The 27,582-nt window shown below is 52.5% G+C and overlaps 1 protein-coding gene across 2 annotated transcripts in view; it reads left to right on the forward strand.

Annotated features, from left to right (window-relative positions):
- ANKRD52 (ankyrin repeat domain 52) overlaps positions 1 to 27,582 on the forward strand; it is a 430,239-nt gene that overhangs the window by 149,119 nt on the left and 253,538 nt on the right. The window lies entirely within an intron of this gene.

Consider the following 27,582-nt stretch of genomic DNA (forward strand, 5'->3'; position numbering starts at 1 on the left):
GTCGAGCAAAATTCCCTCATAGCGACCATCACGAGGTGTGCAACCTCTGTCTATCGCCGGAACACGACGAGTCGACCTGAACAGCCTGTGCCTCCTTCCGATCAAAGAAGACCATTCGGGATCGGAGTGCCCGCCGACACGAAATGAGGAGATCAGTGCCAGCACTGGAGGCCATCTTTGAGGAGGAGATCGTCGGAGAGGACGTCTCCGGGGACGAAGATCCACTCGAAGATATCTCCGAGGACGAGGCTCCACTCGTCGCCGAGGAAGACTCGCCTGATCTCCAGATCATATCGGGGGCCGAGGACTCGGACGACTCGATTCCATCTCGACAGCCGTGAGTACCCCTGCCCCGCACAACATACACTACCCAAGACAAAGACAGCGGTCGGCACTCCGCCCATGGGGCCCAGTCGAGACTGCACCGCAAAAAAAACATGAGCCAATTCCACCTACTCCATTGGCACCGAAACATCCTTCGACACCGAAGGACTCTTCGACACCGAAGCAAAAACGCCCTTCGGTACCCAAAGACAAAGACCCTTCGGCACCCACACCAAAAGATACATTGGCGCCGAAGCCAAAAACTGTACCGGATCCGAAAGCTTCGACTCCGAAACCTTCCGGTTCCAAAGATGAAGATGGAAAGCCAGAGTCCGGCGTCGCAGGCCCAACAAAACCTGTCTCCACGACGAAATCTCCAACATCGGTACCGAAGACTCCAAGGTCTGATACAGACACGCCTAAAAAGCCTACCAAGCCTAAACCACCTTCGGCACCGAAAAATTTGCCACAGGACTCCATAACTCCTCCTAAAGCAAAGAACACTAAACAGCCACTATCGGCACCGAAAAAATCATCGCCCAAAAAGACTGTAGAAGAGGAAGATCTGTTTAGACCAGATCCTAAACAGAAAAAGGTCCATATCAACCCAAAAACTGGACATGTGGAAGCAATTCCTTACAAGAAAAGACCAGCAGACACACCACTTCCACCTGTGGTTCCTGCCAAAAAGAAAGATTGTGCAACTTCTCCAATGCACGCCTCCTCTCCTTCACCTTCTTCCGCTCCTATCCCTCCTTATTTTGAACCTATAGCTTCTCCTGTTTAATCTCCTGCATCATCACACCACACCGTCGAGGAGTATGATCTAGGTGGGGGGAATGACGTACCAGAGCCACACGCATACCCTTTAGATGAGGATGTCAATTCTGAATATCCTAAGGATGACGACATATTTGGTTTTCCACCACACATTGTGCCAGACATTCCTGATCCTCAGTACTACCCAACAAAACCTTCCCCTCCAGAAGATAGTATTGGGTTTAATCATCTTTTAAATAGAGCTGCCCTTTACCATGGAGTTCCAATGCACTCTGATGCCATTGATGAGGATTTTTTACTAGACACTTTTGAGCAGTCACAAAGGTCTACACAAATACTACCCATGATCAAAGGAGTCATTAAACATGCTCCAGACATATTTAAAGATCCGGTACGATGTAGGGTGTTAAATCCCAGAATAGAAAAAAAGTATAGACCAGCACCATCTGATCCAGTCTATATAAAGGGACATCTGCCACTAGACTCTTTGGTAGTGTCTAATGCACGTAAAAGAGGCAATTCCCAGACCTCTGGTGACACGCCCCCGCCTGACAAAGAATCTAAAGTTATTGATGCGTCAGGGAAACGGATTGCTGCGCAGGCAACAAACATATGGCGCATAGCAAACACACAAGCCTTACTCTCACGCTATGACAGGGCTCACTACGACCAGCTAGAAAAACTCATGGAGCACCTCCCAGATCAATACAAAGATCAGGCAGCAGAGCTCTTACAAGAAGGCAAATTAATATCCAATGCCTCAATTAAATGTGCACTAGATGTAGCTGACACAGCATCCAGAGCAGTCAACACTAGTGTCATACTCCGATGTCATGCGTAGTTACGTATTTCAGGTTTCAAACCAGAGGTTCAGACTACCATCTTGAACCAGCTTTTCAATCAAGACCAGTTGTTCGGGCCAGAAGTAGACAACACACTAGAAAAGATGAAGAAAGACACGGACACAGCTAAGTCTATGGGTGCTTTACAATCTGCAAAGACTAGAAGTTCTTTTTGCCGCTCCTTTTATAGAGGAGGCTCCAAGCAGACCGACGCAGACACAACATCATCTTTTAAGACACACACCCAGATCTCCTCTAACAAGGGCTACTTTAGAGGAGGATACAGAGGCAACAATAATAAGGGAAGAGGTAGAGGTAGAGGTAATAACAAAAACCGCTCCTCTTCCACTCCCAAACAGTGACTTCCCTCTGCCTCCCCTACAGTATTCCACTCCTGTGGGGGGCAGATTATCACAGTTCCTACTTGTCTGGAATTCCATCACAACAGACAGGTGGGTAAGACAGATTATCCAACATGGCTACTGCCTAGAACTCACAGCAACCCCCTCAAACATACCACCCAGGCAGCGTCCAATGTCCACAGAACATATAAATCTACTTCAACAGGAAGTTCTAGCACTTCTACAAAAGGATGCTATTCAAGTAGTTCCTTTAGAGGAACGGGAAACATGAATTTACTCCCTGTACCTCCTAATTCCCAAGAAGGACGGGACACTAAGACCAATTCTCGACCTCAGGCCCCTCAACCGTTACATACAATCAGATAATTTTCACATGATCACTCTACAACAAGTACCCACACTACTACAACAGGGAGACTTTTTATCAACACTAGACCTAAAGGACGCCTATTTTCATGTTCCTATACATCCTGTGCACAGGAAGTATCTAAGGTTTGTCATACAAGGACAGCACTATCAGTTCAAAGTCCTTCCATTCGGGGTCACAACAGCACCACAAGTGTTTACAAAGTGCTTAGCAGTAGTAGCAGCACATCTCAGAAGACAACAGATACATGCCTTCCCTTACCTCGACGATTGGCTCATAAAAGCAAAATCGTTCAACCAGTGTGTACAACACACAAAACAAACAATTCAGACATTGCACGACTTAGGGTTTACAATAAACTACACCAAGTCGCACCTAGAGCCTTCGCACGTTCATCAATATCTAGGAGCTATCATAGACACATCTACAGCTCTAGCATATCCCAGTCAAGCCAGGATACAGAGCATTCAGACCTTAGTCTCCCTTTTTCAACACCAGCAGTCTCTCCAAGTCAGAGTGTTCATGAGACTAATAGGCATGATGGTGTCTTGCATCTTCATAGTTCCTCACGCGAGACTGCAAATGCGACCATTACAAAAATGTCTAGCACAACAGTGGAATCAGGCTCAAGTCAGTTCACAGACCTGGTGTTGGTAGACAGCCATAGATATCGCTCTCTGCAATGGTGGAACACCAAAAATTTGACAAGGGGACGGCCGTTCCTAGACCCTGTTCCACAGATAGTGCTCACAACAGATGCATCCCTCACAGGATGGGTAGCCCATCTCTTGCATTATACGACACAAGGCCAATGGAACAACCAACAGAAACAGTTCCATATCAACCATCTAGAGCTGCTAGCAATTTTTCTAGCACTCAAAACGTTTCAGGCACAAGTATGAAACAAAGCTGTCCTAAACCGGACGGACAATATGATAGCCATGTATTATATACAAAAACAGGGGGGGGACACTCTCTGCAACTGTCCCAGCTTGCACAGAACATTTTGGAGATGGGCCATTCCTCAAAATATACACCTGACAGTAGAACACCTTCCAGGAATTCACAATCAAATAGCAGATCTGTTGAGTCGTCACTCACAACAGATTCACGAATGGAAGATACACCCACAAGTACTTCAACCATTCTTCCAAAGGGGGGGCATCCACAGATAGAACTGTTTGCCACCCACGAAAATGCAAAATGCCCAACCTTCGCCATGTTTCCACACCCACGGTCCGAGGGGAATGCGATATGGATGAACTGGTCAGGCAGATTGCGTACGCTTTTCCGCCTCTCAAACTCATTCCACTAGTAGTACGCAAGCTCAGACAACAGTCTCTCAAACTAATACTAGTGGCTCCCACATGAGCACTTCAGCCGTGGTTCACCACACTACTAGGTCTCTCACTGGTTCCACATCAGAAATTACGGCTCATGCCATCCCTGTTAATACAGAACCATGGAGAAATAAGACACCCAGACCCAAGCCAACTGAATTTGGCGATCTGGCTCCTGAAGTCTTAGAGTTCGGTTACTTGAACCTACCACCAGACTGTATGAGCATAATTACAATAAAAAATTATGACACAAAAAAAGAAGCTAGAAGACCCACTACCAGAGCATGTTATGCCGCTAAGTGGAAAACATTTGCAATATATTGTAACAATAATCATATTGATTCACTGGATGTTTCCATCCAAAATATTATTTGCTACCTTCTACACCTACAAAGGTCCAATTTGGCTTACTCTTCCATACGCCTGCATCTGGCAGCAATTGCAGCCTATTTACAGAATAGGCAACATCTATCTCTATTTAGAGTACCACAAATCAAAGCATTTATGATAGGATTTAAAAGAATAATCCCACCTAGGTTACTACCTGCTCCAGAATGGAACCTAAACGTGGTCATTACAAGACTTAAGGGACCCCCTTTCGAGCCTTTACACAAGTGTGAGTTGCAATTCCTAACATGGAAAACTGCTTTCCTTGTTGCCATCACCTCTCTTAGAAGAGTTAGTGAAATACAAGCATTCACAATACAAGAGCCATTTTTTCAGATACATCCTAACAAAGTGGTTCTTAGGCCTAATCCTAAATTCCTGCCAAAAGTCATTACCCCTTTTCACCTTAACCAATCAGTAGAGTTACCAGTGTTTTTTCAAAAACCGGACTCTGATGCTTAAAGGGCTTTACACACCTTAGATGTTAGAAGAGCTCTGTTATACTACACAGCCAGGACTAAATCCTTCAGAAAGACAAGACAACTATTTGTATCTTTCTCTCCCCCACACAAGGGCAATCCCATCTCTAAAGGAGGAATTGCCAGGTGGATTGTAAAGTGTATACAAATATGCTATCAAAAAGCTAAACGTACATTAACGGTTCCTCCTAGAGCGCACTCTACTCGCAAGCTAGGGGCCTCTATGGCTTCCTTAGGAAATATACCACTAGAGGCAGCAACATGGTCTACAATACACACCTTCGCTAAACACCATTGTGTTGATGTGCAAGCCAAGCAGCAAGCTGCAGTAGTCCAAGCTGTTCTTAAAACACTATTTCAGTATGCAGCAATGGATGCAAGCGACCACCGCTAGGGGAGACACTGCTGCACAATCGATGCTAAGTGTACGATCTGCAGCTCATATGCCTCGAACGGAAAATGCTGCTTACCAGTATGCATCTGTTCTTGGCATGTAGAGCTGCAGAATCGTACACGCCCTCCCACCTCCCCGGGACTTGTATCTGTTCCAGTACTCATCTTACTTAGATGCACACGCATGGACATCCTTTCTCTTTACTTCTACTAACTCCATCATTTACCATCATGGCGAAAAACAATCTGAGGATGGAGTCGATGACCATGCGCAGTATTGTCCAAGGGAGGAGTCACCTATCTCGTGACTACAAAGACTTCTTCCAAGAAGACAACTGTAGGAAGGTACATCCTGACTATGGTTGCCCCCAACTTTTTGCCCTGTGTTTTAGCTGGTTTTGGACATAGTCGACCTGGGATCCTGCCAATCAGGACCCCAGGCCTACTGCTCTCTCTTAAAAATGGATTCCATGTACCCTAGGTACATTTCCAATTGGTACTGGGCCACCTTATCAGACCCTGTAACTCAGGGCATAGGTGTACCCAGGGCTGCCAGGGGCTGCAGCATGTATTATGCCACCCCTGGCTGGCCTCCTAAATTTGACACAACTGGCTGCATGACAGCTGGGGCAAAGTCGTGTAATCACCCTTTGCTGTAGGTGTAGTATACCTATACCTAACCCTAAAATGGACACACAGATTCCTATCAGTCACTCCTATGGCAGGCCTTGACAATCCTGAAGGCAGAGTGCTTGGAATCATGTGAGATGGTGCTCTGGCATGAGCTGAGCCTGTCTGCAGCTTGCGGAATCAAGTCCTAATAGCTGTTCCATGATATCGCATACCATATACTCTTAAGTGCATTATAATCCTCGCGGTTAAATGCTATCTTTGGTATTGCTTTATCAAAACATGTCGAGTAAGGTGTCATACGAATTGGAATACTAACCCCTCGCCAATTCTGGCGACGGGGTTAGCATTCCACCCTTCTAGAGGGACACGACATGTATGTAACTGTGAACCCCGGTTAAAGTTAACTGAAGCCTCAGCTCCACAAAATGGATGCTGCCACCACAGACACGAGTCTGACCCCCTGCAGCTGGGAGTCCTTCCAGCGAGGGGAGCCTGGACAAAGGGTTTCCTGTCAGGGGCGGTGCTAGCACCGTCCCAGACATGGTTTTGTGTATCCTGGGTAGGCAGGGCTTTACAGGAAGGTGACTGCTGAGTGGCACCCCGGTGCTCACTACGCATAGGCCGGTCTGAACCAGTTCCAGGGGCACACCAGCCCCTGGCCTGGGGAAGTCCGGCATGGCTGAGGGGTGTAACCACCCCCCACCTAGTCCCACCCATAGGCAGGACCCAGTCACCGGGTCAGCCCCCTTTTTTAGTATAAAGATAGGAGCGGGCCCCCTGTTCAAATTAGATCATCTTTGGAATCAAGATACCACTTTCTTCGAAAGGACTTCACGATTTCTTCTTCAAGATTCTCCCTTGTGGCTAAGGAGTAGTCACCCTGCATCAAGCGGGCACCATCCTAAAGAACACTGCGGTCTGCTGCAAGTCCTTCATCACGAACCCGACGACCCAGCTCGACGAGACCCGGTTTCCCTGGCACCTCTGACCTCTACTCACCTCTACAGCCAAGCTGAGAACCGTGAGTGCGACGAGACCTCGAGGGACCGACGATCGCCAAGACTGCACGACATCTTTACTGCAAGCCCACCGTGTCCTCCACTGGTGAGTGCTTTGGGGTCCGAGAAGCCCCGACCCTGCGCAGCTCCAGCACCCAAGGTCAGCCTCCCTGCATCTCCACGATCTGCGTGAGGCCCTTCTGCTGTTTGCTGTGCACCGCGTTGTTTGGCTACTAGCCGGCTGGCTTGTGGCCTTCTGAACGACGCCCAACGACTTCACGACTGCTGGTCTGGTTGCTCCAGGCTGGCCCTTGCTTCCTTCTTCAAGAGAGGCACCCCGGACCCTCCTGGTCCACTCTAGACGCCATTTTAGGTCCACCGCGTGGGCTTGAATTTGCCAAGGCTTTGTTGCCCAATCCTGGGTCCAGCGACGCCGACAGCTTCCAACTTCGTGGGACAGCTCGATCCTCCATCCTGGTCGCCGACAACGCCTCCTGGTCCGCGAGATCTTCGAGCTACAGCGTCACCCACTCACCTTGTCGAGGTGGCTACCATCCGGTGCCCTCCTGGTGCCCACTGACTACTGGCTAGTAGTCTCGAACTTGGTCCCCTCTGCTTTCAGGTGTCATCTATCTTCGAGATCCAGGCTTGGATCCAACTGAACTTTCTTCACTGGTCACCGGCCAGCATCTTTTCTTCCGGCTCCTGGTCCGTCTACGAGGATTCCCGACGTCTTTTCAGACCTATGCAGCTGCAGCCCCTGGGCTAGGTAACTTCGGCATTTCGGTGCCCCAGCATAGCCTCACTATCCAAGGGTCAGAATCTACTTTCGTTTTCTCCCTACCAGGTCGGGTTCGCCCGAGAACACTAACTTTCTAATTCCTAGCTACCATAGACTTTTGTCCGCATCTCGCGTGAGAGTGCACACACTGCACCCGAGTCCCCTAGGCCTCCTAGAAGTAATCTAACGATTCCCTAGTCAAGTCCTAGCGATTCCAAAAGCTATTAGTACTGTACTTACCTGCTAGGAATTTCGCATTCCACTTTCAGAGTATATGGTTTTCCGTGCCCCTCGGGCATTTGTATATACTGTGCTAACTTAAGTATTTTTGTAAGAGTTTTGGTTTGTGCTTAGTACCCTGTCCTCATAAAGAGTACAGGGCTGTTGTGATCTTTAAATAAATAACTGTTTATTTTCATAACACTTGTGTGGTGTCCTTTCACTTGGTATTCAAGGGGTATATGTGTGGTAAACAGCTGGCTTAACACGCCCTCTCGAGTCTTTAGCCTTAGACTGCTCGTATCCACGCTACTAGGATAGCTGGTCTATAAGGTTGACTTACAACCAATCATCAATAAGGGTTGCTGGACTGATACATAGTGTTCACTAGAATAGTGAGCACTGCATATCAGGCCACCTTCTCACAACAACAACCTGCAATCATCCGAGCCCAACACCAGGTGGCGATCTATTGCTAAGTGTACGATTCTGCAGCTCTACATGCCAAGAACAGATGCATACTGGTAAGTAGCATTTTCCTTTGGGTAAGTACTTGAAATTGAGGTCGGCTGAAAAGAAAGCTCCTTTACGGTACAGTTTGTTCTAGCTAAAGATTGAAGCATACCAAATTAGTGGTACAGATCAATTGCAAAAAAAAAGACATTCCCCAAACTCGAAAGGAATTACTGCCTGGTTGGAGTACGAAGCACTGCATATCTTTCATACACAAGGGTCCTATTTTTTTATCAGGAAAATATAGCAACGAGATGCTCCTGTTCTGTTGTGGGATTTATGGTTCAGATCTTTTCATTAGCATTTCATAAAAAAAAACCATGCCAACAGCAAGTTTCACTGTTTTCAATAGGTATTCAGCCAAGAGGGCCTGACATATATTGTTGCAAATGTCTTGCTGGCAATGAAACCCTCCTCCCCACACTACCACCTCCCACCCCATCTCCCTCACGCACCCCCACATCGGGACTCTTGAAATGTTGAGTCGGTGAGTTTGCTCAGTGATTTGAGGTTAGTGGCGGTTGATTGGTCTCCGGCAGACGTAGTAGTCCGTGGTATCTTCGGCATGTCATTTCCCTGACCTCTTGTGAAAGCAGGGACACATACGGGTGCCACAGATCCCCAAATGCCTCCCTCCTCCCGGACTGGATAATTGTGATCTTTTCCATATCCAGGATATGCCAGAGCCTCTGAAGCCAGCTAGTGTGTGTCGGAGTTTGTGGTGTGCCCCAGTGGCTGGGAATGTTTTGGGTAGCAGCTCCTAGCACCATGCTTTTTTGCCACCCACGTCTGGATTTCAGAGGAGAGGTCAAGGGGTTTGGAAGACCTAGCGTATGTATGTAGGGAAGCACTGCAGTTGGGTGTCTAAGTGTTTGTCAATATCATCGAATACCTTTGCCCAGTACTGTTGTTGCTGATTACAGAGCGCCTTGAAGCTGTTTAGCGGTATCGTAGCACCTCCCAGCTGACCTCAAGCACCGCGTCTGCGCTCCGCTCGCTCTGCTGCCATCCCTTAGAGCTATTATACCCCCGCATTGCTGCATTGTGAGATCGCCACCTGTAGTGCATTATATTTTAATTAGCGCATTGTTCTGAGCGCATTGCTTATTTAAATATACTTTATGCCCGATTGTGCCTTGTTTGTGCCCCAGTCTCGCCCAGTTTCGCTTTCCATCTGTTGCAGCCATTTTTGTTGTTGTTGTGCTTGTTAGCCGTAGCTCCACCCCGCTCCCGCCTCCCAGCTGACCCTCCCTCCCACAGATAGTTGTAGACCACCACCTCCATCCCCGCGCTGTGACTCTCCTGACTCGCTTAGAAGAGGTCGCTCCCAAGGCTTGGTGATTTGCTGATTACAGAGCGCCTTGAAGCTGTTTAGCGGTATCGTAGCGCCTCCCAGCTGACCTCAAGCACCGTGTCTGCGCTCCGCTCGCTCTGCTGCCATCCCTTAGAGCTATTATACCCCCGCATTGCTGCATTGTGAGATCGCCACCTGTAGTGCAGTATATTTTAATTAGCGCATTGTTCTGAGCGCATTGCTTATTTATGTTTAAAGTATTTTATTCAGCATGACACACCAAGACAAATACACATCATCATGGAGCAATCCACGTCAGCCAGAGAGTCCCAGCGGTTGCAAAAAGCTATCAGGTATAGGCCACATATGGGAGTCCAGCATGGCATTAGAGAAAGTGCATAAACCTGGCGCGACACATGATTTTAATACAAACACCTCCACCCGCCCCAACTCCCAGTCACCCCAGCCCAACTCCCCCCCCACCCACCCCACCCGTTGTACAGTGCACTATCGTCATCCAACCTATACTTCAAGGCCATAGGTGATCAGGAAGGAGGGACTCATACCTTATCACTGGTCTGGCGCCGGCGGGCTCGTGAGCCGCAGGAGGTGGAGGTATCTGGGACAGGTGAGTTCTCTGAACTCCGTAAGCAGTAAAGAATGAAACGGTTGCCAGAGTTCATTAAATTGTGCTATGTCCCCAGCCACCATGAGACAGTTTTTCCATACCCAGCACATGCCACAATCTGTGGAGCCAGCCTGCGACGGTGGGCGGTGTGACAGTGCGCCAGTGTATCAATATGTTCGAGGCATGTGGGCTGCTGAATTCATATCTGTGCATAGTCCGCCACCTAGTGTTGGGTCCGGATGATTGCACATTGTTGTCCTGGAAGAGTCTTCGAAGTATCACGAGATAGGTGGCTCCTCCCCTGGACTACAGTGCGCATGGGCATCGCCTCCATCCCCAGATTGTTTTTTTCCGCCATTGGGTTCGGATGTGTTTCGGTTCCCTCTGTCGGAACCGATAGTTGTTCTACTTTATACTCAAGACCAAAAGGTCTTTAGGCTGGGCGTCGGTATAGTTGCGTACGGGTTTTCTATCTGACTCTCAGCTCCGATCTCTTACTGCCCTTCCACGTGCTTTCGACGCGGACGGGCCTACACTACACCCTTTGCTATGGAGCGGACCCCGTTCAAAAAGTGTCCGCTGTGTCACTCTAAATATTCGCACCTCGACGTGCACCCTGTGTGCAATACCTGCTTGTCACCGGATCACCACGAGGACACCTGTATGGCGTGTTCAAAGTTCCGAAGCAAGAAGACTTTAAAGATCCGCCGGGCCAATCGGCTCCAGGCTCAGTTGTCTGCTTCGGCACCCCCACCAGATGACATTTTCCAGGAATTTGTCGAGGGAGAAGACGACGTGCGAGGGTCGGACTCTGGGCCCGCGTCCGAGGAGGAGCCCTACGACGCGGGTGAGGAGGACTGTAACGAAGTCTCCGACGAGGTAGGGGACGACGACCTGGCTTGTGCCACGATGGGAGATAGCTCGGAGGAGGAGCATCTCCATACAGACTCAGGGGTTGTTCCCCTTCATGCGGCCCAGGTCGAGGGATCGCCTTCGGGCCTTACCCAAGATCTAACTATGAGTCCTACGTCCCCGCCTACGGGCCCGGTCACGGACATTTCTAAGCCATCACTTATGTTGAAGAAAACGAAAGTGAAGCCAACGGGTCACGCACCCTCGGATGCGAAACCGAAACTGAAAGTGGCGCTGGTGAAGAAGGTTCTGGAGGCGTCAACTTCCAAGAAAACCAAAATGGCCGACTTGAAGAGCCACGCCAAAATGGCCGACCCGAAGCCCTCTGGGTCGGCGCCGAAGGCGAAGGTCCCCGACGCGGCTGCGTCGGCGCCGAAGGGGGTCGTGGACCCGAAGACGGTTCCGAGGAAACGTCAGGCCGACGACGCGACTAGACATGGGCCGTCGGGGCCGAAGAAGAAGTCTACCGGTGATCAGGCTCTCGAAGATGAGGGGTCGCTCGAGCCGGTTCAGCCCTCGGCAGCCTTTACGAAAAAAGTGGGGGACTCCTTACAGCGGATCCGGAAGTCCACTGAGGTTCCTGCTCAGGACACCGTAGCGCCTACGCTCACGCCTAAGCCTACTAAAGAGCAGACGCCCATTCGTTTTACCCTTCCACCCAAGTCGGCGCCGAAGGCCTTCGCGCCGAACCAAGGCGGGCACGCAAAGGAGGTATTGATGCCGAAAGCTGCCTTGGTGGTGTCGAAGCTTCGGCTCCAACCGCTTGCGGTGGAGGAACGTCGTGAGGTGATCATCGACGCCAACACCGGAAAAATGTCGCTCCTCAAACGAAAGATTACGTCGGAGCCGGCCTTGGAACCTTTTAAGATTCCGCTCAAAAACAAGAAGTACTCTGCGGACTCTTCGGCTCTGATGGAACCTGTGTCCCCACAGGCCTTGGAACACTCGCCGGCGCATTCCCCTGCGCCTGATGCAGACGAGGAAGATGCCGAGTACACCTATCCTGCGTACTCTGATCCGGAAGAGGAGCATATGCCCTGGGCCGCAGGAGGCGACGCAGAAGACCCGCAGTCGGGCCAGGACGCTCAACTTTTCGCCGCCAAGACGTCCCCGACAGAGGACTCGGCGGCCTTCAATGCCTTAATTGAGAGAGCAGCAGCGAACCATGACGTCGAACTGCACTCGGACCCCGTGGATGCGGACTTCTTATTCGACACCTTCTCGGTAGCCGAAAAGCAAGTCAAGACACTACCGATGCTTAAAGCGGTGCTGAAACATGCACAGGAGGTTTTCAAGGAGCCCACCCGGGCGCGGGTGGTCAACCCTCGCATCGACAGGAAATATAAAGCGGCGCCCACGGATCCCACGTATATTAAGGGACACTTGCCATTGGACTCCCTGGTGGTTTCCAACGCTCGGAAGAGGGCGAATTCGCAGACTACTGGTGACGCTCCTCCCCCAGACAAAGAGTCCAAGGTCTTTGAGGCATCAGGCAAACGCATTGCTGCACAGGCAGCTAACATCTGGAGGATCTCTAACACCCAAGCCCTGCTTGCACGTTATGATAGGGCCCATTATGACACATTAGAGGCCATTCTGCAACACTTGCCTGACCAATACAAGGAGGCGGGGGAGATGCTCATTCAGGAGGGTAAACTCATTACAAATGCATCCATCAAATGTGCCCTGGATGTGGCAGACACTGCCTCAAGGGCTATCAATACAAGTGTGTTACTTAGACGCCATGCCTGGCTTCGAATCTCGGGGTTCAAGCCCGACATCCAAACCACGATATTGAGTCAAACAGTGAATCCTGACCATCTGTTTGGCCCTGAGGTGGATGCCTCCCTAGAAAAGATGAAAAAGGACACCGAAACTGCCAAATCTATGGGGGCTTTGCAAAGTCAGCAGTTTCGGGGTGGTTCCTTTCGCCGCTCCAATTCAAGAGGCACCTCAAGGGGACAGGCATCCCAGTCCACTCAATACTACAAGGGTAACACCCAGACCTCGTATAACAACAACAAGGGCAGGGGTGGCTACAGAGGCAATAATATCAAAGGCAGGGGACGTGGAAACAATGGCTCCAGGTCCACCACCACCAACAAGCAGTGACGTCTTGTCACTGCCCCCCGATCACACGACACCTGTCGGGGGGAGACTCCAGCAGTTCCTGCCGGCGTGGAGGTCCATCACCACGGACAGGTGGGCGAGGTCTCTTATCCAGTACGGGTACTGTCTAGAACTTACGTCCATTCCACCGGACATACCGCCAAGAAGCCGTGCTATGTCCGGCGAGCACTTGACCTTGTTGCAGCAAGAAGTTCTGGTCATGCTGCAAAAAGGGGCGATAGAGCTCGTTCCATTGCAAGAGCGGGGAACAGGGGTTTACTCCCTGTATTTTTTGATCCCCAAAAAGGACGGATCACTCAGACCGATCCTGGACCTCAGGCCCCTGAACTGGTACATCAATTCGGAGCACTTCCATATGCTCACATTGCAGCAGGTGCTTCCCCTACTTCAACAGGGGGACTTTCTAGCTACGCTGGATCTGAAGGACGCATATTTTCATATTCCCCTGCATCCTTCCCACCGAAAGTATCTCAGATTTACGATCTTAGACCAGCATTACCAGTTCAGAGTCCTGCCGTTCGGGGTCACCACGGCACCAAGAGTATTCACGAAATGCCTAGCGACTGTGGCAGCGCATCTCCGTCGCCAGCACGTCCACGTCTTTCCATACCTGGACGACTGGCTCATTCAAGCAAAGACGGAACAACAGTGCGTGGACCACGTGTCACGCACCATTCACCTCCTGCACGATCTGGGATTCTCTCTGAACTACCCAAAGTCCCATCTCCAGCCCGCCCACGTGCGACAGTATCTGGGCGCAACAATCGACACTCTGGCAGCCACTGCGCAGCCGAATTCAGTGAGAATCGCCAGTATCCAGGCGCTGATCCAACGGTTCAGACCCCAACACTCGCTTCCAGCGAAGGTGTTCATGCAGTTGATAGGCATGATGGCCTCCTGCATCTCCATTGTCCTGCACGCGAGACTACATATGCGTCCGCTTCAGGAGTGCCTAGCACGTCAGTGGACTCAGGCTCATGGGCAACTGACAGACCTAGTGTTGGTGAGCGGTCGGGCGTACAACTCTCTGCATTGGTGGAATCCACAAAACCTTTGCAAGGGCCGACCATTCCAAGAGCCTGTCCCACAGATCATCCTGACGACGGACGCCTCTCTCCAAGGATGGGGAGCGCATGTACTCCACTACACTGTGCAGGGACTATGGACACTTCAGCAAAGGAAGATGCACATCAATGTGTTGGAACTGATGGCAATCTTCATGGCCTTAAAGGCGTTCAAAGTACATCTGTGCAACAAGGTCGTGTTGATCCGGACGGACAACATGACGGCCATGTACTACATCCAGAAGCAGGGAGGTACACACTCTCCACAGCTGTCTCATCTGGCTCAGAGCATGTGGAAGTGGGCCATTCAGAGGAACATCTTCCTCATGGCAGAGCATCTCCCGGGCAAGGACAATCAGATGGCAGATCTGCTCAGCAGGCACAGCCATCAGATGCACGAGTGGGAGATACATCCATCAGTACTCCAACCGTACTTCCAAAGGTGGGGTCATCCAGAGATAGACCTGTTCGCCACAAAGGAGAACGCAAAATGCCAAAGCTTCGCCGCCAGATTCCCACACCCCCAATCACAGGGCAATGCGATGTGGATGAACTGGTCAGGCAGATTTGCGTACGCTTTTCCCCCAGCACCTCTGATACCGCTGGTGGCACGCAAGCTCAGGCAGCACTCGATGACTCTCATCCTAGTTGCTCCAACGTGAGCTCGCCAACCATGGTACACCACGTTTCTAGAACTGTCCGTGGTACCGCATCAAAGGCTTCATCTCACTCCCAGCCTTCTGACGCAGAGCCATGGCGACATTCAGCACCCAGATCCGCAACAGCTCAACCTGGCGATCTGGCTCCTGAAGTCCTAGAGTTTGGCTACCTTAATCTTCCTCCCGATTGCATGGACATCATTCGGGAGGCAAGGAAGCCCACTACTAGAGCTTGTTATGCGGCTAAATGGAAGAGGTTTGTCATCTACTGTGTGGACCACAGCATTGACCCGCTAGATGCTTCCATTCAAAACATCATATGCTACCTCTTTCACCTGTATCGATGTAATCTAGCGTACTCTTCCATCCGCATTCACCTGTCTGCTATGGCAGCATACCTCCAGAATAGGCAGCACCTGTCACTCTTTAAGGTCCCTGCTATCAAGGCTTTTCTGGAAGGACTCAAAAGGGTCATTCCACCAAGGACTCCACCAGCTCCAGAATGGAACCTCAATGTGGTTCTCACAAGACTGATGGGTCCTCCCTTTGAGCCACTGCACTCCTGTGAGCTACAGTTTTTAACTTGGAAGGTTGCGTTCTTAGTAGCAATTACATCGCTACGGAGGGTTAGCGAGCTGCAGGCGCTCACCATCCAAGAACCTTTCTTCCAAGTACATGCTAACAGGGTGGTGCTCCGCACTAACCCTAAATTCTTACCCAAAGTGGTCTCACAGTTCCACATGAACCAAACAATTGAATTGCCGGTGTTTTTCCAAAACCCAGAGACGCTGGCGGAGCGTATGCTCCACACTCTTGATGTGAAAAGGGCCTTGATGTACTATGTGGACAGGACAAAAGATTTCCGCAAAACCAAACAACTTTTTGTTGCTTTTGCCACACAACACAAGGGAAATGCAATCTCCAAAGCGGGGATTGCTAGATGGATAGTAAAGTGCATTCAGATCTGTTACGCTAAAGCTAAGCGCACTCTCACTATCCCACCGAGGGCCCACTCCACTAGGAAGTTGGGGGCCTCTATGGCTTTCTTAGGTAACATTCCCTTAGAAGACATCTGTAGAGCAGCCACATGGTCTACCACACATACTTTCACTAAGCACTACTGTGTAGACGTGCATTCCAAACAGCAGGCAGCTGTTGGTCAGGCTGTTCTAAAAACGCTTTTTCAGACTGCTGCAGCTGGCACGGGCGGCCGCCGTTAATGGAGGGACTGCTATGTATTCTATGCACAGATATGAATTCAGCAGCCCACATGCCTCGAACTGCAAATGCTACTTACCAGTATGCATCTGTTCATGGCATGTAGGGCTGCTGACATTCATATCGCCCACCCTCCTCCCCGGCGCCTGTAGCAGCTGCAGTATTTATTCATATATACACATATGCTCATAGCATGGTCATCACTCACTTTCTTCACTCCATCTCTGCCAATGGCTAAAAACAATCTGGGGATGGAGGCGATGCCCATGCGCACTGTAGTCCAGGGGAGGAGCCACCTATCTCGTGATACTTCGAAGACTCTTCCAGGACAACAATGTGCAATCATCCGGACCCAACACTAGGTGGCGGACTATGCACAGATATGAATGTCAGCAGCCCTACATGCCAAGAACAGATGCATACTGGTAAGTAGCATTTGCAATTCTGAACTGCAGAGCCTAGGGCGATGGCGATCTGCCTACCTCTTCTGGACCTGAGGGGATACATTAAGTCATTTGGGAGTCCTAATAGGGTATATGCCGGGAAGCGCGGGAGCTCAATACCAAAGTGAGAGTCTATTTCGTCCAGCACTTCCTTCCAGTAAGCAGCCAAAAGAGGGCAATCCCATAGAATGTGCGTAAGCGTACCCCGATGTCCGCACCCTCGCCAGCACGTGTCTGCCTTACTATGGTCGAACTCGTGGATCCGCTCAGGCGTGTAGTACCAATAAGTGGAAACTTTGGTGAAGGTATCAGTGAGGCCCATATGGTATGCCGAGTGGCGCGCCCTATAAGAGATGTGGTCCCACTCCCTGGGGCTCAATGTTCTCCCAAGCTCCCGCTCCCATCTAACCCTCCCGGGGTTATGAAAGTATGTTTAGGGTAGTTGTAAGAACCTATACAAATCCGAGATTAGTTTCGAGTCTGACGTACGTGACAACAACCATCTCTCACACGGTGAGAAAAGTCTATCCGCCGTTGCTCTCACTTGTGGCTGAAGAGCCCAATGCCGGGCCTGCATATAGCGGTGCCTCTCGGTCTCGGGGAGAGAGAATTCCTGACGGAACTGCGTGAATGGGATGACCCCCTCAGGGCCATACAGATGACATAAAGCTCTACACCCTGCTTGCCGCCAGTGCGTAAAGGCTCCCTTCTCCATTCCGGGAGTAAAAGCCGGGTTGTCTACCAACGGCGAGAGCGGCGACGGAAACGAGGTAAGGTCATACCGAAGGTGAGTAGCGTCCCAGACCCGCAAAGGCACTCTAGTGATAAAGGAGGCGTAGAGATTCTTAGGCCGATGGGACAGGTGCAAAAACGGTATCTCCTGCAGAGGCCGACCCGCCACCGCCTGGTCCTGGAAAAGCAAATGCTTATCCGACTCCCATCTGCACCATTCTACTAAATACCTCAGTTGCGTTGCTTGAAAGTATTTACGGAAGTCGGGAATGCCCAGACCTCCTGCATCAGGAGACAAAAGGGAGAGGGCCCTGCGTAACCTGGGCTTTTTCCCTTGCCAAATAAAGCGTGCCACATCTGACTGCAGCTGTGGGATCCACCTGGTTGGGGGTTGAAGCGGCAAGGCCCTGAACAGATAGAGCACCTGCGGCAAGATCGTCATTTTAACGGCAGCAATCCTACCCGACCAGGAGAGGATGCCGCGATTCCAACGGCCCAGTTCTTCTCTGATCTTAACCCCCAAGGCCGAGTAGTTAGCCGAAACTATAGCCGGTAATGTGGGCGCTATCTGAATCCCCAGATACGGTATCGCCTCCGAGGACCAAAGCAAGGGGAATCTGTTCTGTAGATACGCCCTGGTGGCCGGTTCTAGGGAGATATCCAAAGCCACTGACTTCCCCACATTCATCTTAAAGCCAGAGACTGCACCGAACGCGGCCAGCTCCTCCATACAGGCCGGCAATGCTGTCCGGGGTGTAGCCAACGTGAAGATGACATCGTCAGCGTAAAGGCTGATCGCATGGGTAAATCCACCCATCCGTATCCCTTCCACAGCTGGGTGAACCCGTACCCTTTGGGCAAACGGCTCCATGTATAAAGCAAAGAGCAAGGGTGAGAGTGGGCAACCTTGCCTAGTGCCTCTCTCAATGTTGAAGGCCGCGGAAGTGTAACCGTTCACTCGGACCACGGCTGATGGCTCTTTATAGCAGTTGAGGACCATGGAGCGGAACTTCTCTCCAATACCCGCCTTCACCAACACCTGTCCTAAAAAGGGCCAATGTACTCGGTCGAACGCCTTCTCTGCGTCAACCGCCAGCATCATTCTCTCACCAGGAATCCGGGAAGCCTTCTCCAACAGGTGGACCACCCGCTTTGTATTGTCAACCGTCTGCCTCCCTGGGACAAAGCCCGCCTGATCCGGGTCAATTAGACTGGGCAGGTGGGGCGCCAGGCAACTGGCCAGGATCCCGGTGTAGAGTTTCAAATCTACATTCAAGAGGGATATCGGTCTATAGGACCCACAACATTTAGGATCCTTCCCTGGCTTGGGGATTACCGTAATGGAGGCCCTCAGGTGATCAGACGGGATGGCACCAGGTTCCGCGAAAGAGTTAAAGAGGCGAGTGAGGACTGGGGCTAACGACGTGCAAAACATCTTATAAAAGAGGGCGGAGTAGCCGTCCGGGCCCGGCTCTTTGCCATGTTTGAGTTTGGCAATGGCCGACACCACCTCCTCTATTCCAATATCTCTATTCAGGTGGTCCGCCTGTAGAGGCTCCAAGGACGGCAAGGTAACCGAGTCCAAATAAGAGGTCATGGCCGGAATGTCCGGTGGGTCGCCGGCGTAGAGGTTCTCATAGAACCCTCGGAATACGGCTGAGATACAAGCATCCTCCGTCTCCATACTTCCCGTGGGGTCGGAGATTTCCTTTACCATCTGGCTCTGCCTTGCGACCCGGAGTCTATTGGCCAGCAGCTTACCACAACGATTTCCCCCGGTATAAAAGGCGTGGTGCAGCCGGAGTGCCGCGTATTCTGCCCGATCCATTTCCAAGGCTGCCAGAAGCTTCCTTGCCTCTTTGAGCTGCCGCCAAATCCTTGGCGCCCCTGTCCTACGATGAATCAACTCAAGCTCCCGGACCCTATCAGTAAGCTCATCCCTCTTGGCCCTTCGCTCTTTATTTTCGGCCGCGGAGATCGACAAAAACTCCCCCCTGAGGACAGCCTTCAAAGCTGCCCACTGTGTGGCCCGAGTGGTATCGGCATTATCATTGTGAGCCAAATCGTGCCTCACAGCCGGCCGAAAATTCCCCGACCTGCTGGGAGCGCTGCGCCGATCTATCTACAGCAGAATCGAAAACCATATTAAGACCCCCCCCCCCCCCCCCCCCCCCCGAGGATAATATGTCTGTCTGGCGAGGCAGTGATATTTTCCACTGCTGACTGCAAGAAACGTTCCTGCTTGTCGTTGGGACTATAAAGGGAGCCGATCATGAACGTAAATCCCCCCCACTCTAAACCTGTGTGCCAGCAACCTACCCTTCAGCTCAGTGAGCTTGTGGAGATGCTCCCCCTAAAGTGTCTGGCCACCAGAATCGTCACCCCTGCTGTCTTGGTGGCGCAAGAGGAGAAGAACTGTATCGGAAATTTGTGGGAGCGCAGCCTATGCGTATCTTGTGGCAACAGGTGCGTTTCTTGAAGGAGGCATATGTCCGCGTGGGCATTTTCCAACAGGGAGAGTACTGCCCGTCGCTTGACGGGGTTGTTCAGACCCCGGACATTCAATGTCACGACTTTAAAGGCGTAAGGAGGCATAATGGATAGTGTATGTGAAAGCGTGGGCATTCTGTGTTGAGGTCATGGAAGGTGTGTGTACCCCCCCTAGCTCAAGTAACAGAACGACTGGCAAAAAATAGCATATGAACCCACATCCCCCTACGCTAGGTAACCCGCTGCCAGCCACGAACCCCAACGTGTCCGTGGGCTGCCTCATGCACCGTCCAGCCCCCCCCTTCATCTCCGCATGTGCTCCCCATCCCACTCCAGTCAAAACAAGGTGAAGAAAGACAGCTAAAGCAATAGATTCCTGTATCGTGCACTGGACAACCCCTTTTCCCACACCCAACTCCTGCTTCCCTCCCCAACTCCCCCACACCCCAACAAGACCCTCCCCACACCCCAAACCCCGTTCCCACCTCCCCAAAAACTGAGTCAAAGGAACCATTGTCCAAGCCCGGCCCATAACAGGCAAGTCTATGGAAAGTCACAAAAGTGGACGTCCAGCCACCACACAACCCCCGCTCCCCCCCCACTCCCCCCGGAGTACATCTTAGGCGGTCAATGCAACTTCACCAGTCGCCGTTTCTCTAGCAACTCCTCAAACTGCACTATCCATTTCAGCCCGGATAGTACGCGAGTCAGGTCTCGCCGAAGAAGTCGAATGCCTGCGGCCAGGGACTGATTGCCAGCCATCTCTGGTAACACGACGGCGGCGTGGAGTGGGTGCGTCCTCGTCTGTTGCTGTGATGCCCAATACCGCACAAGTGTCTTGAAGAGAGCGCAGCTGATGCAACGTACCGTTCCAGCGGAAGATGATACGGAAAGGGTGACCCCAAGAGTACTGAGTGCCATGTTCCCGCAAGAAGTCAGTCGCGATTTTAAAGGACTTGCGTTTCTATAGGGTGACCACCGAAAGATCTTGAAAGAGGGTCACCCTATGGCCCCTGAACTCCAGCGACGACTTGGTGCGGGCCACCCGGAGAATTCTTTCCTTCAGGGGGTAATCCGGCAGGTAGGCCAAGAGGTCGGGAGGGGGCGCCGGGGATCTACGTCGCGGGCCTACTCTATGCCCCCTGTCGATTCTGACAAAGTCGGTCGGCTCATCCAGGATGTCCCTGAACAGGTCCTGCAGATAGCCCGCCGCATCCTCCCCCTCTTCTCAGAGAGGAACACCCCGGACCCGGATGTTGTTCCTCCGGGAACGGTTCTCAAGGTCCTCCACGTGCGATTGGAGATCTATTTGCTGGTCTCGAAGCCTAATCACCTCCTGCTGAAGCTGCGTGAGTTCCTCATCTCGGGCATGACCGGCCTCCTCTACGGAGGTCACCCTCTCCCCTAGGCCATCAACCTCTCTCCGCACCTCTCGCACCTCTCCCGCCACCTCCTGCTTGAGTGCCTGGAAGTCCTCTCGGAGGGAGCTGAAGAGCGATTCGAGAAACGACCTGGTGACCGGCGGCTCCCCTCCACTCGCTCCCTGGGAGGTGCCTGATTGTCCCGGGGAATGTTGTCCGCGGTCTTGCTGTGCGGTGCCCCTGTTCAACATTTCCGGCAGGGTGCGGTCACCTTTCTTATTCCCTTTGTTACCGGCCATTTTGGGCAAAGGATAGTGTTCCCCAGTCACCACCAGTGATATCAGCGTCCGCTGCGCCACCCAGCCACCAGCCGGCCGACCTGCCCTGGTATTCTGAGTCTTCTGCGTGCTTACGCCGTCAGCCGCTGTCTGCACCCTCCTGATCCAAATGTTCCCCGGGAGCCCAGCCGCGCGCTCCAGTCCTGGCCCAACCTCAGGCAGCGAGGGCGAGCCGGGCCGCTCGGAGCAAGGCACCACTCCCTCAATGCGCCGAGCCGCCCTCGTGCACACCGACCACGTCCAGGGCCACACCAATGTCAATCACCCCTGTTCGAACCGGCCGGAAGCAAGACCTCGCGTTTCGCGACCATATGTGTCCCAAGGTCAAGCTGGGCCTACTGCATGCTCACCGGTAGGCCTGGCGTAGTTCTCCGGTAGTCCGGGCCCACAGGCCTTCAGTCTCTCCCAGGTAACGCTAAAGGGGGATCGGTCAGAGTTGTCCCTACCCCTGCCGCCATGCCCTACTTTATACCAATAGCACTGGGCCCACTTGCTGCGGCCGCGGCGTCGTGCAGAGTCCTCCGCCGGCAGACTACTCAGCCTTCCGCCGCCAAACCAAGCGCCACTCCCCACTTCCCAGACGGTATGGGGTCAGGGGGATGGGGTCTCGCTCCCCTGCTACGGCCGCTCACCACTGCTGACGGGTCCACGAGCCTCCGGTCTCATCGGCCACCTAGGCGCGCACTGGGCGACCGCCCCCTCCGTCGTTGTCCTCCCCGGGGCAAAGACTCCTGCCAAGACGGCCCCCGCTCCGGGCCTCCAGAGCCTCCAGTCCAGATACGGTCGCCGGCTTCCAGGGCAGTACCCCCGACCACAAGTGGGCTTGCGCCGGTGCACTGCGCGGGCGGCTCCCGGTCAGCTCCTTCCTGGCCCTCCGTGAAGGAAGCTGGGGCCCTGCAGGGATCGGCCGCGTTGATGGCGGCCAGAGTCGCAGCCAGTCCCGAGTGGACTCACCCCACTGGGCACACGTGCTCGTCTCCACTAGGCTGTCGGGGGGGATCGTCTCCGCACCCCGCTCGGGTCCAATCAGGCCTGTGGCCTCTCTCAGCACCACTCGAGTCCTTCTTGCGGCCGCGACTCGGCCTCGCTCCGTCTCGGGACCCAGTCGTACACGCTGCTCCGTACACCCCTGACTTCGTGCTGCAGCCAGCCGTGCCCCGCAGTAACAACGGCCAGACCCGACCAAGGCCTCACACCGCTCCGGGCAGTTTCGGCGGCCTCAGCGCGGCACCCCAGGCTCAGTTAGCTTCACAAGGCGGGCCCAGTATCACTTCCGGCCGGAGCCGTAGCCCTCGCAGATCTCGGCCCGGCGTCCAGAGCTCGCCGATGACGCCTTCCGGCACTCCGATTTTCCTCGGGATGAGGCCCTCAAGTCCTCCACCCCTTCCGCCGCCGCCAGAGAGCAACGGAGGGGGGAGATCAGCGATTAGAAGGCTGTTTAGGGGCCCGGGTCGGAGGAGATCGCCGTAGGCGCGTCTACTCACTCCGCCATCTTGGCCACGCCCCCCGCATTGCTTATTTAAATATACTTTATGCCCGATTGTGCCCTGATTGTGCCCCAGTCTCGCCCAGTTTTGCTTTCCATCTGTTGCAGCCATTTTTGTTGTTGTTGTGCTTGTTAGCCGTAGCTCCACCCCGCTCCCGCCTCCCAGCTGACCCTCCCTCCCACAGATAGTTGTAGACCACCACCTCCATCCCCGCGCTGTGACTCTCCTGACTCGCTTAGAAGAGGTCGCTCCCAAGGCTTGGTGATTTGCTGATTACAGAGCGCCTTGAAGCTGTTTAGCGGTATCGTAGCGCCTCCCAGCTGACCTCAAGCACCGCGTCTGCGCTCCGCTCGCTCTGCTGCCATCCCTTAGAGCTATTATACCCCCGCATTGTTGCATTGTGAGATCGCCACCTCTAGTGCAGTATATTTTAATTAGCGCATTGTTCTGAGCGCATTGCTTATTTAAATATACTTTATGGACGATTGTGCCCTGATTGTGCCCCAGTCTCGCTTTCCATCTGTTGCAGCCATTTTTGTTGTTGTTGTGCTTGAGCTCCACCCCGCTCCCGCCTCCCAGCTGACCCTCTCTCGCCCCTCCCACTATCCATTTATGACAGATACATTTTCGCGCAGCGTTCACGCGCAGCGATCGCGCCCCATGCGCGCCGAAGGTGCGCTATAGGTAAGCCAGTCTACGCCCGTCCGCGCCCAGTGCCAAACCCCCTGGTCCTCGCAATACCCGCTCTACACGCATTACGTACGACGCCACGACCCTCTCTGCCCTTAACCCCGGCCGCACACCACTTTGTTGCGAAGCAGCCCCAGGACACACACATGGACCATTCGCCTGCCACTTCTGCAAGTTCGCCTGCATCAGGACCTACACCAAATCCCCCAAACACAGCTCCGAGTCTAACCACCTGAAGTGCATCCTACTGAACACCCGCTCGATCCACAGACACGCCACTGAACTCTGGGACCTACTCGACACTACATCACCGGACGTCGCCTTCCTCACAGAAACCTGGATGAACGCCTCCTCAGCGCCCGACATCGCCATAGCCATCCCAGACACCTACAAGATCATCCGAAAGGACCGCACCAACCAAACAGGAGGAGGCATTGCCATCATCCACAAAAACACCATCCGAATCACGACCAGCTCTGACGACAACCTCACGACCGCCGAACACCTGCACTTCCAGATCCACACCGACCCCAGGACCACACTCAGAGGCACCCTCATCTACAGACCACCAGGAACCCGCACACAATTCAATGAAGACATCACTGACTTCATTAGCCCACATGCCCTCACCTCCGAGAACTACATTCTACTGGGAGACCTCTGTGAGAAGGTGGCCTGATATGCAGTGCTCACTATTCTAGTGAACACTATGTATCAGTCCAGCAACCCTTATTGATGATTGGTTGTAAGTCAACCTTATAGACCAGCTATCCTAATAGCGTGGATACGAGCAGTCTAAGGCTAAAGACTCGAGAGGGCGTGTTAAGCCAGCTGTTTACCACACATATACCCCTTGAATACCAAGTGAAAGGACACCACACAAGTGTTATGAAAATAAACAGTTATTTATTTAAAGATCACAACAGCCCTGTACTCTTTATGAGGACAGGGTACTAAGCACAAACCAAAACTCTTACAAAAATACTTAAGTTAGCACAGTATATACAAATGCCCGAGGGGCACGGAAAACCATATACTCTGAAAGTGGAATGCGAAATTACTAGCAGGTAAGTACAGTACTAATAGCTTTTGGAATCGCTAGGACTTGACTAGGGAATCGTTAGATTACTTCTAGGAGGCCTAGGGGACTCGGGTGCAGTGTGTGCACTCTCACGCGAGATGCGGGACAAAAGTCTATGGTAGCTAGGAATTAGAAAGTTAGTGTTCTCGGGCGAACCCGACCTGGTAGGGAGAAAACGAAAGTAGATTCTGACCCTTGGATAGTGAGGCTATGCTGGGGCACCGAAATGCCGAAGTTACCTAGCCCAGGGGCTGCAGCTGCATAGGTCTGAAAAGACGTCGGGAATCCTCGTAGACGGACCAGGAGCCGGAAGAAAAGATGCTGGCCGGTGACCAGTGAAGAAAGTTCAGTTGGATCCAAGCCTGGATCTCGAAGATAGATGACACCTGAAAGCAGAGGGGACCAAGTTCGAGACTACTAGCCAGTAGTCAGTGGGCACCAGGAGGGCACCGGATGGTAGCCACCTCGACAAGGTGAGTGGGTGACGCTTGACTCGAAGATCTCACGGACCAGGAGGCGTTGTCGGCGACCAGGATGGAGGATCGAGCTGTCCCACGAAGATGGAAGCTGTCGGCGTCGCTGGACCCAGGATTGGGCAACAAAGCCTTGGCAAATTCAAGCCCACGCGGTGGACCTAAAATGGCGTCTGGAGTGGACCAGGAGGGTCCGGGGTGCCTCTCTTGAAAAAGGAAGCAAGGGCCAGCCTGGAGCAACCAGACCAGCAGTCGTGAAGTCGTTGGGCGTCGTTCAGAAGGCCACAAGCCAGCCGGCTAGTAGCCAAACAACGCGGTGCACAGCAAACAGCAGAAGGGCCCCACGCCGATCGTGGAGATGCAGGGAGGCTGATCTTGGGTGCTGGAGCTGCGCAGGGTCGGGGCTTCTCGGACCCCAAAGCACTCACCAGTGGAGGACACGGTGGGCTTGCAGTAAAGATGTCGTGCAGTCTTGGCGATCGTCGGTCCCTTGAGGTCTCGTCGCACTCACGGTTCTCAGCTTGGCTGTCGAGGTGAGTAGAGGTCAGAGGTGCCAGGGAAGCCGGGTCTCGTCGAGCTGGGTCGTCGGATTCGTGATGAAGGACTTGCAGCAGACCGCAGTGTTCTTTAGGATGGTGCCCGCTTGATGCAGGGTGACTACTCCTTAGCCACAAGGGAGAATCTTGAAGAAGAAATCGTGAAGTCCTTTCGAAGAAAGTGGTATCTTGATTCCAAAGATGATCTAATTTTAACAGGGGGCCCGCTCCCATCTTTATACTAAAAAAGGGGGCTGACCCGGTGACTAGGTCCTGCCTATGGGTGGGACTAGGTGGGGGGTGGTTACACCCCTCAGCCATGCTGGACTTCCCCAGGCCAGGGGCTGGTGTGCCCCTGGAACTGGTTCAGACCGGCCTATGCGTAGTGAGCACCGGGGTGCCACTCAGCAGTCACCTTCCTGTAAAGCCCTGCCTACCCAGGATACACAAAACCATGTCTGGGACGGTGCTAGCACCGCCCCTGACAGGAAACCCTTTGTCCAGGCTCCCCTCGCTGGAAGGACTCCCAGCTGCAGGGGGTCAGACTCGTGTCTGTGGTGGCAGCATCCATTTTGTGGAGCTGAGGCTTCAGTTAACTTTAACCGGGGTTCACAGTTACATACATGTCGTGTCCCTCTAGAAGGGTGGAATGCTAACCCCGTCGCCAGAATTGGCGAGGGGTTAGTATTCCAATTCGTATGACACCTTACTCGACATGTTTTGATAAAGCAATACCAAAGATAGCATTTAACCGCGAGGATTATAATGCACTTAAGAGTATATGGTATGCGATATCATGGAACAGCTATTAGGACTTGATTCCGCAAGCTGCAGATAGGCTCAGCTCATGCCAGAGCACCATCTCACACGATTCCAAGCACTCTGCCTTCAGGATTGTCAAGGCCTGCCATAGGAGTGACTGATAGGAATCTGTGTGTCCATTTTAGGGTTAGGTATAGGTATACTACACCTACAGCAAAGGGTGATTACACGACTTTGCCCCAGCTGTCATGCAGCCAGTTGTGTCAAATTTAGGAGGCCAGCCAGGGGTGGCATAATACATGCTGCAGCCCCTGGCAGCCCTGGGTACACCTATGCCCTGAGTTACGGGGTCTGATAAGGTGGCCCAGTACCAATTGGTAGATGCACCTAGGGTACATGAGGTAATTTAGAAAGAGAACAGCCAGGCTGTGGGTCTGATTGGCAGGCCCACAGCCAGAGAAAGTCGTAAACCAGTGAAACAAAAGCAAAAAATCTGGGTGATCATAGGATTGCAGACCCTACTCTCCTACATGACCCCCCCCCCCAAACTTTGGGACAATAAGCTAACCTTGACCAGGTGAGTCTTCTTGTTCTAAGTGGAAATATCTGGAGAGCCCATCGGCATTGCCATGATCAGTACCAGGTCTATGTTCCACTGTAAAGTCCATCCCCTGTAGGGAAATGGACCACCTAAGCAGTTTGGGGATTTCACCCTTCATCTGATTTAGCCACAAGAGGGGCTTATGGTCGGTCTGAATCTTGAAGTGAGTGCCAAACAAGTATGGCCTCAGCTTCTTCAGGGCCCAAACCACAGCAAAGGCCTCCCTCTCAATAGCTGACCAATTCTTCTCTCTGGGGGTCAGCCT

The sequence above is a fragment of the Lissotriton vulgaris genome, chromosome 1_1, assembly GCF_964263255.1.
Source record: "Lissotriton vulgaris chromosome 1_1, aLisVul1.2, whole genome shotgun sequence".
Classification (NCBI taxonomy): Eukaryota; Metazoa; Chordata; class Amphibia; order Caudata; family Salamandridae; genus Lissotriton; species Lissotriton vulgaris.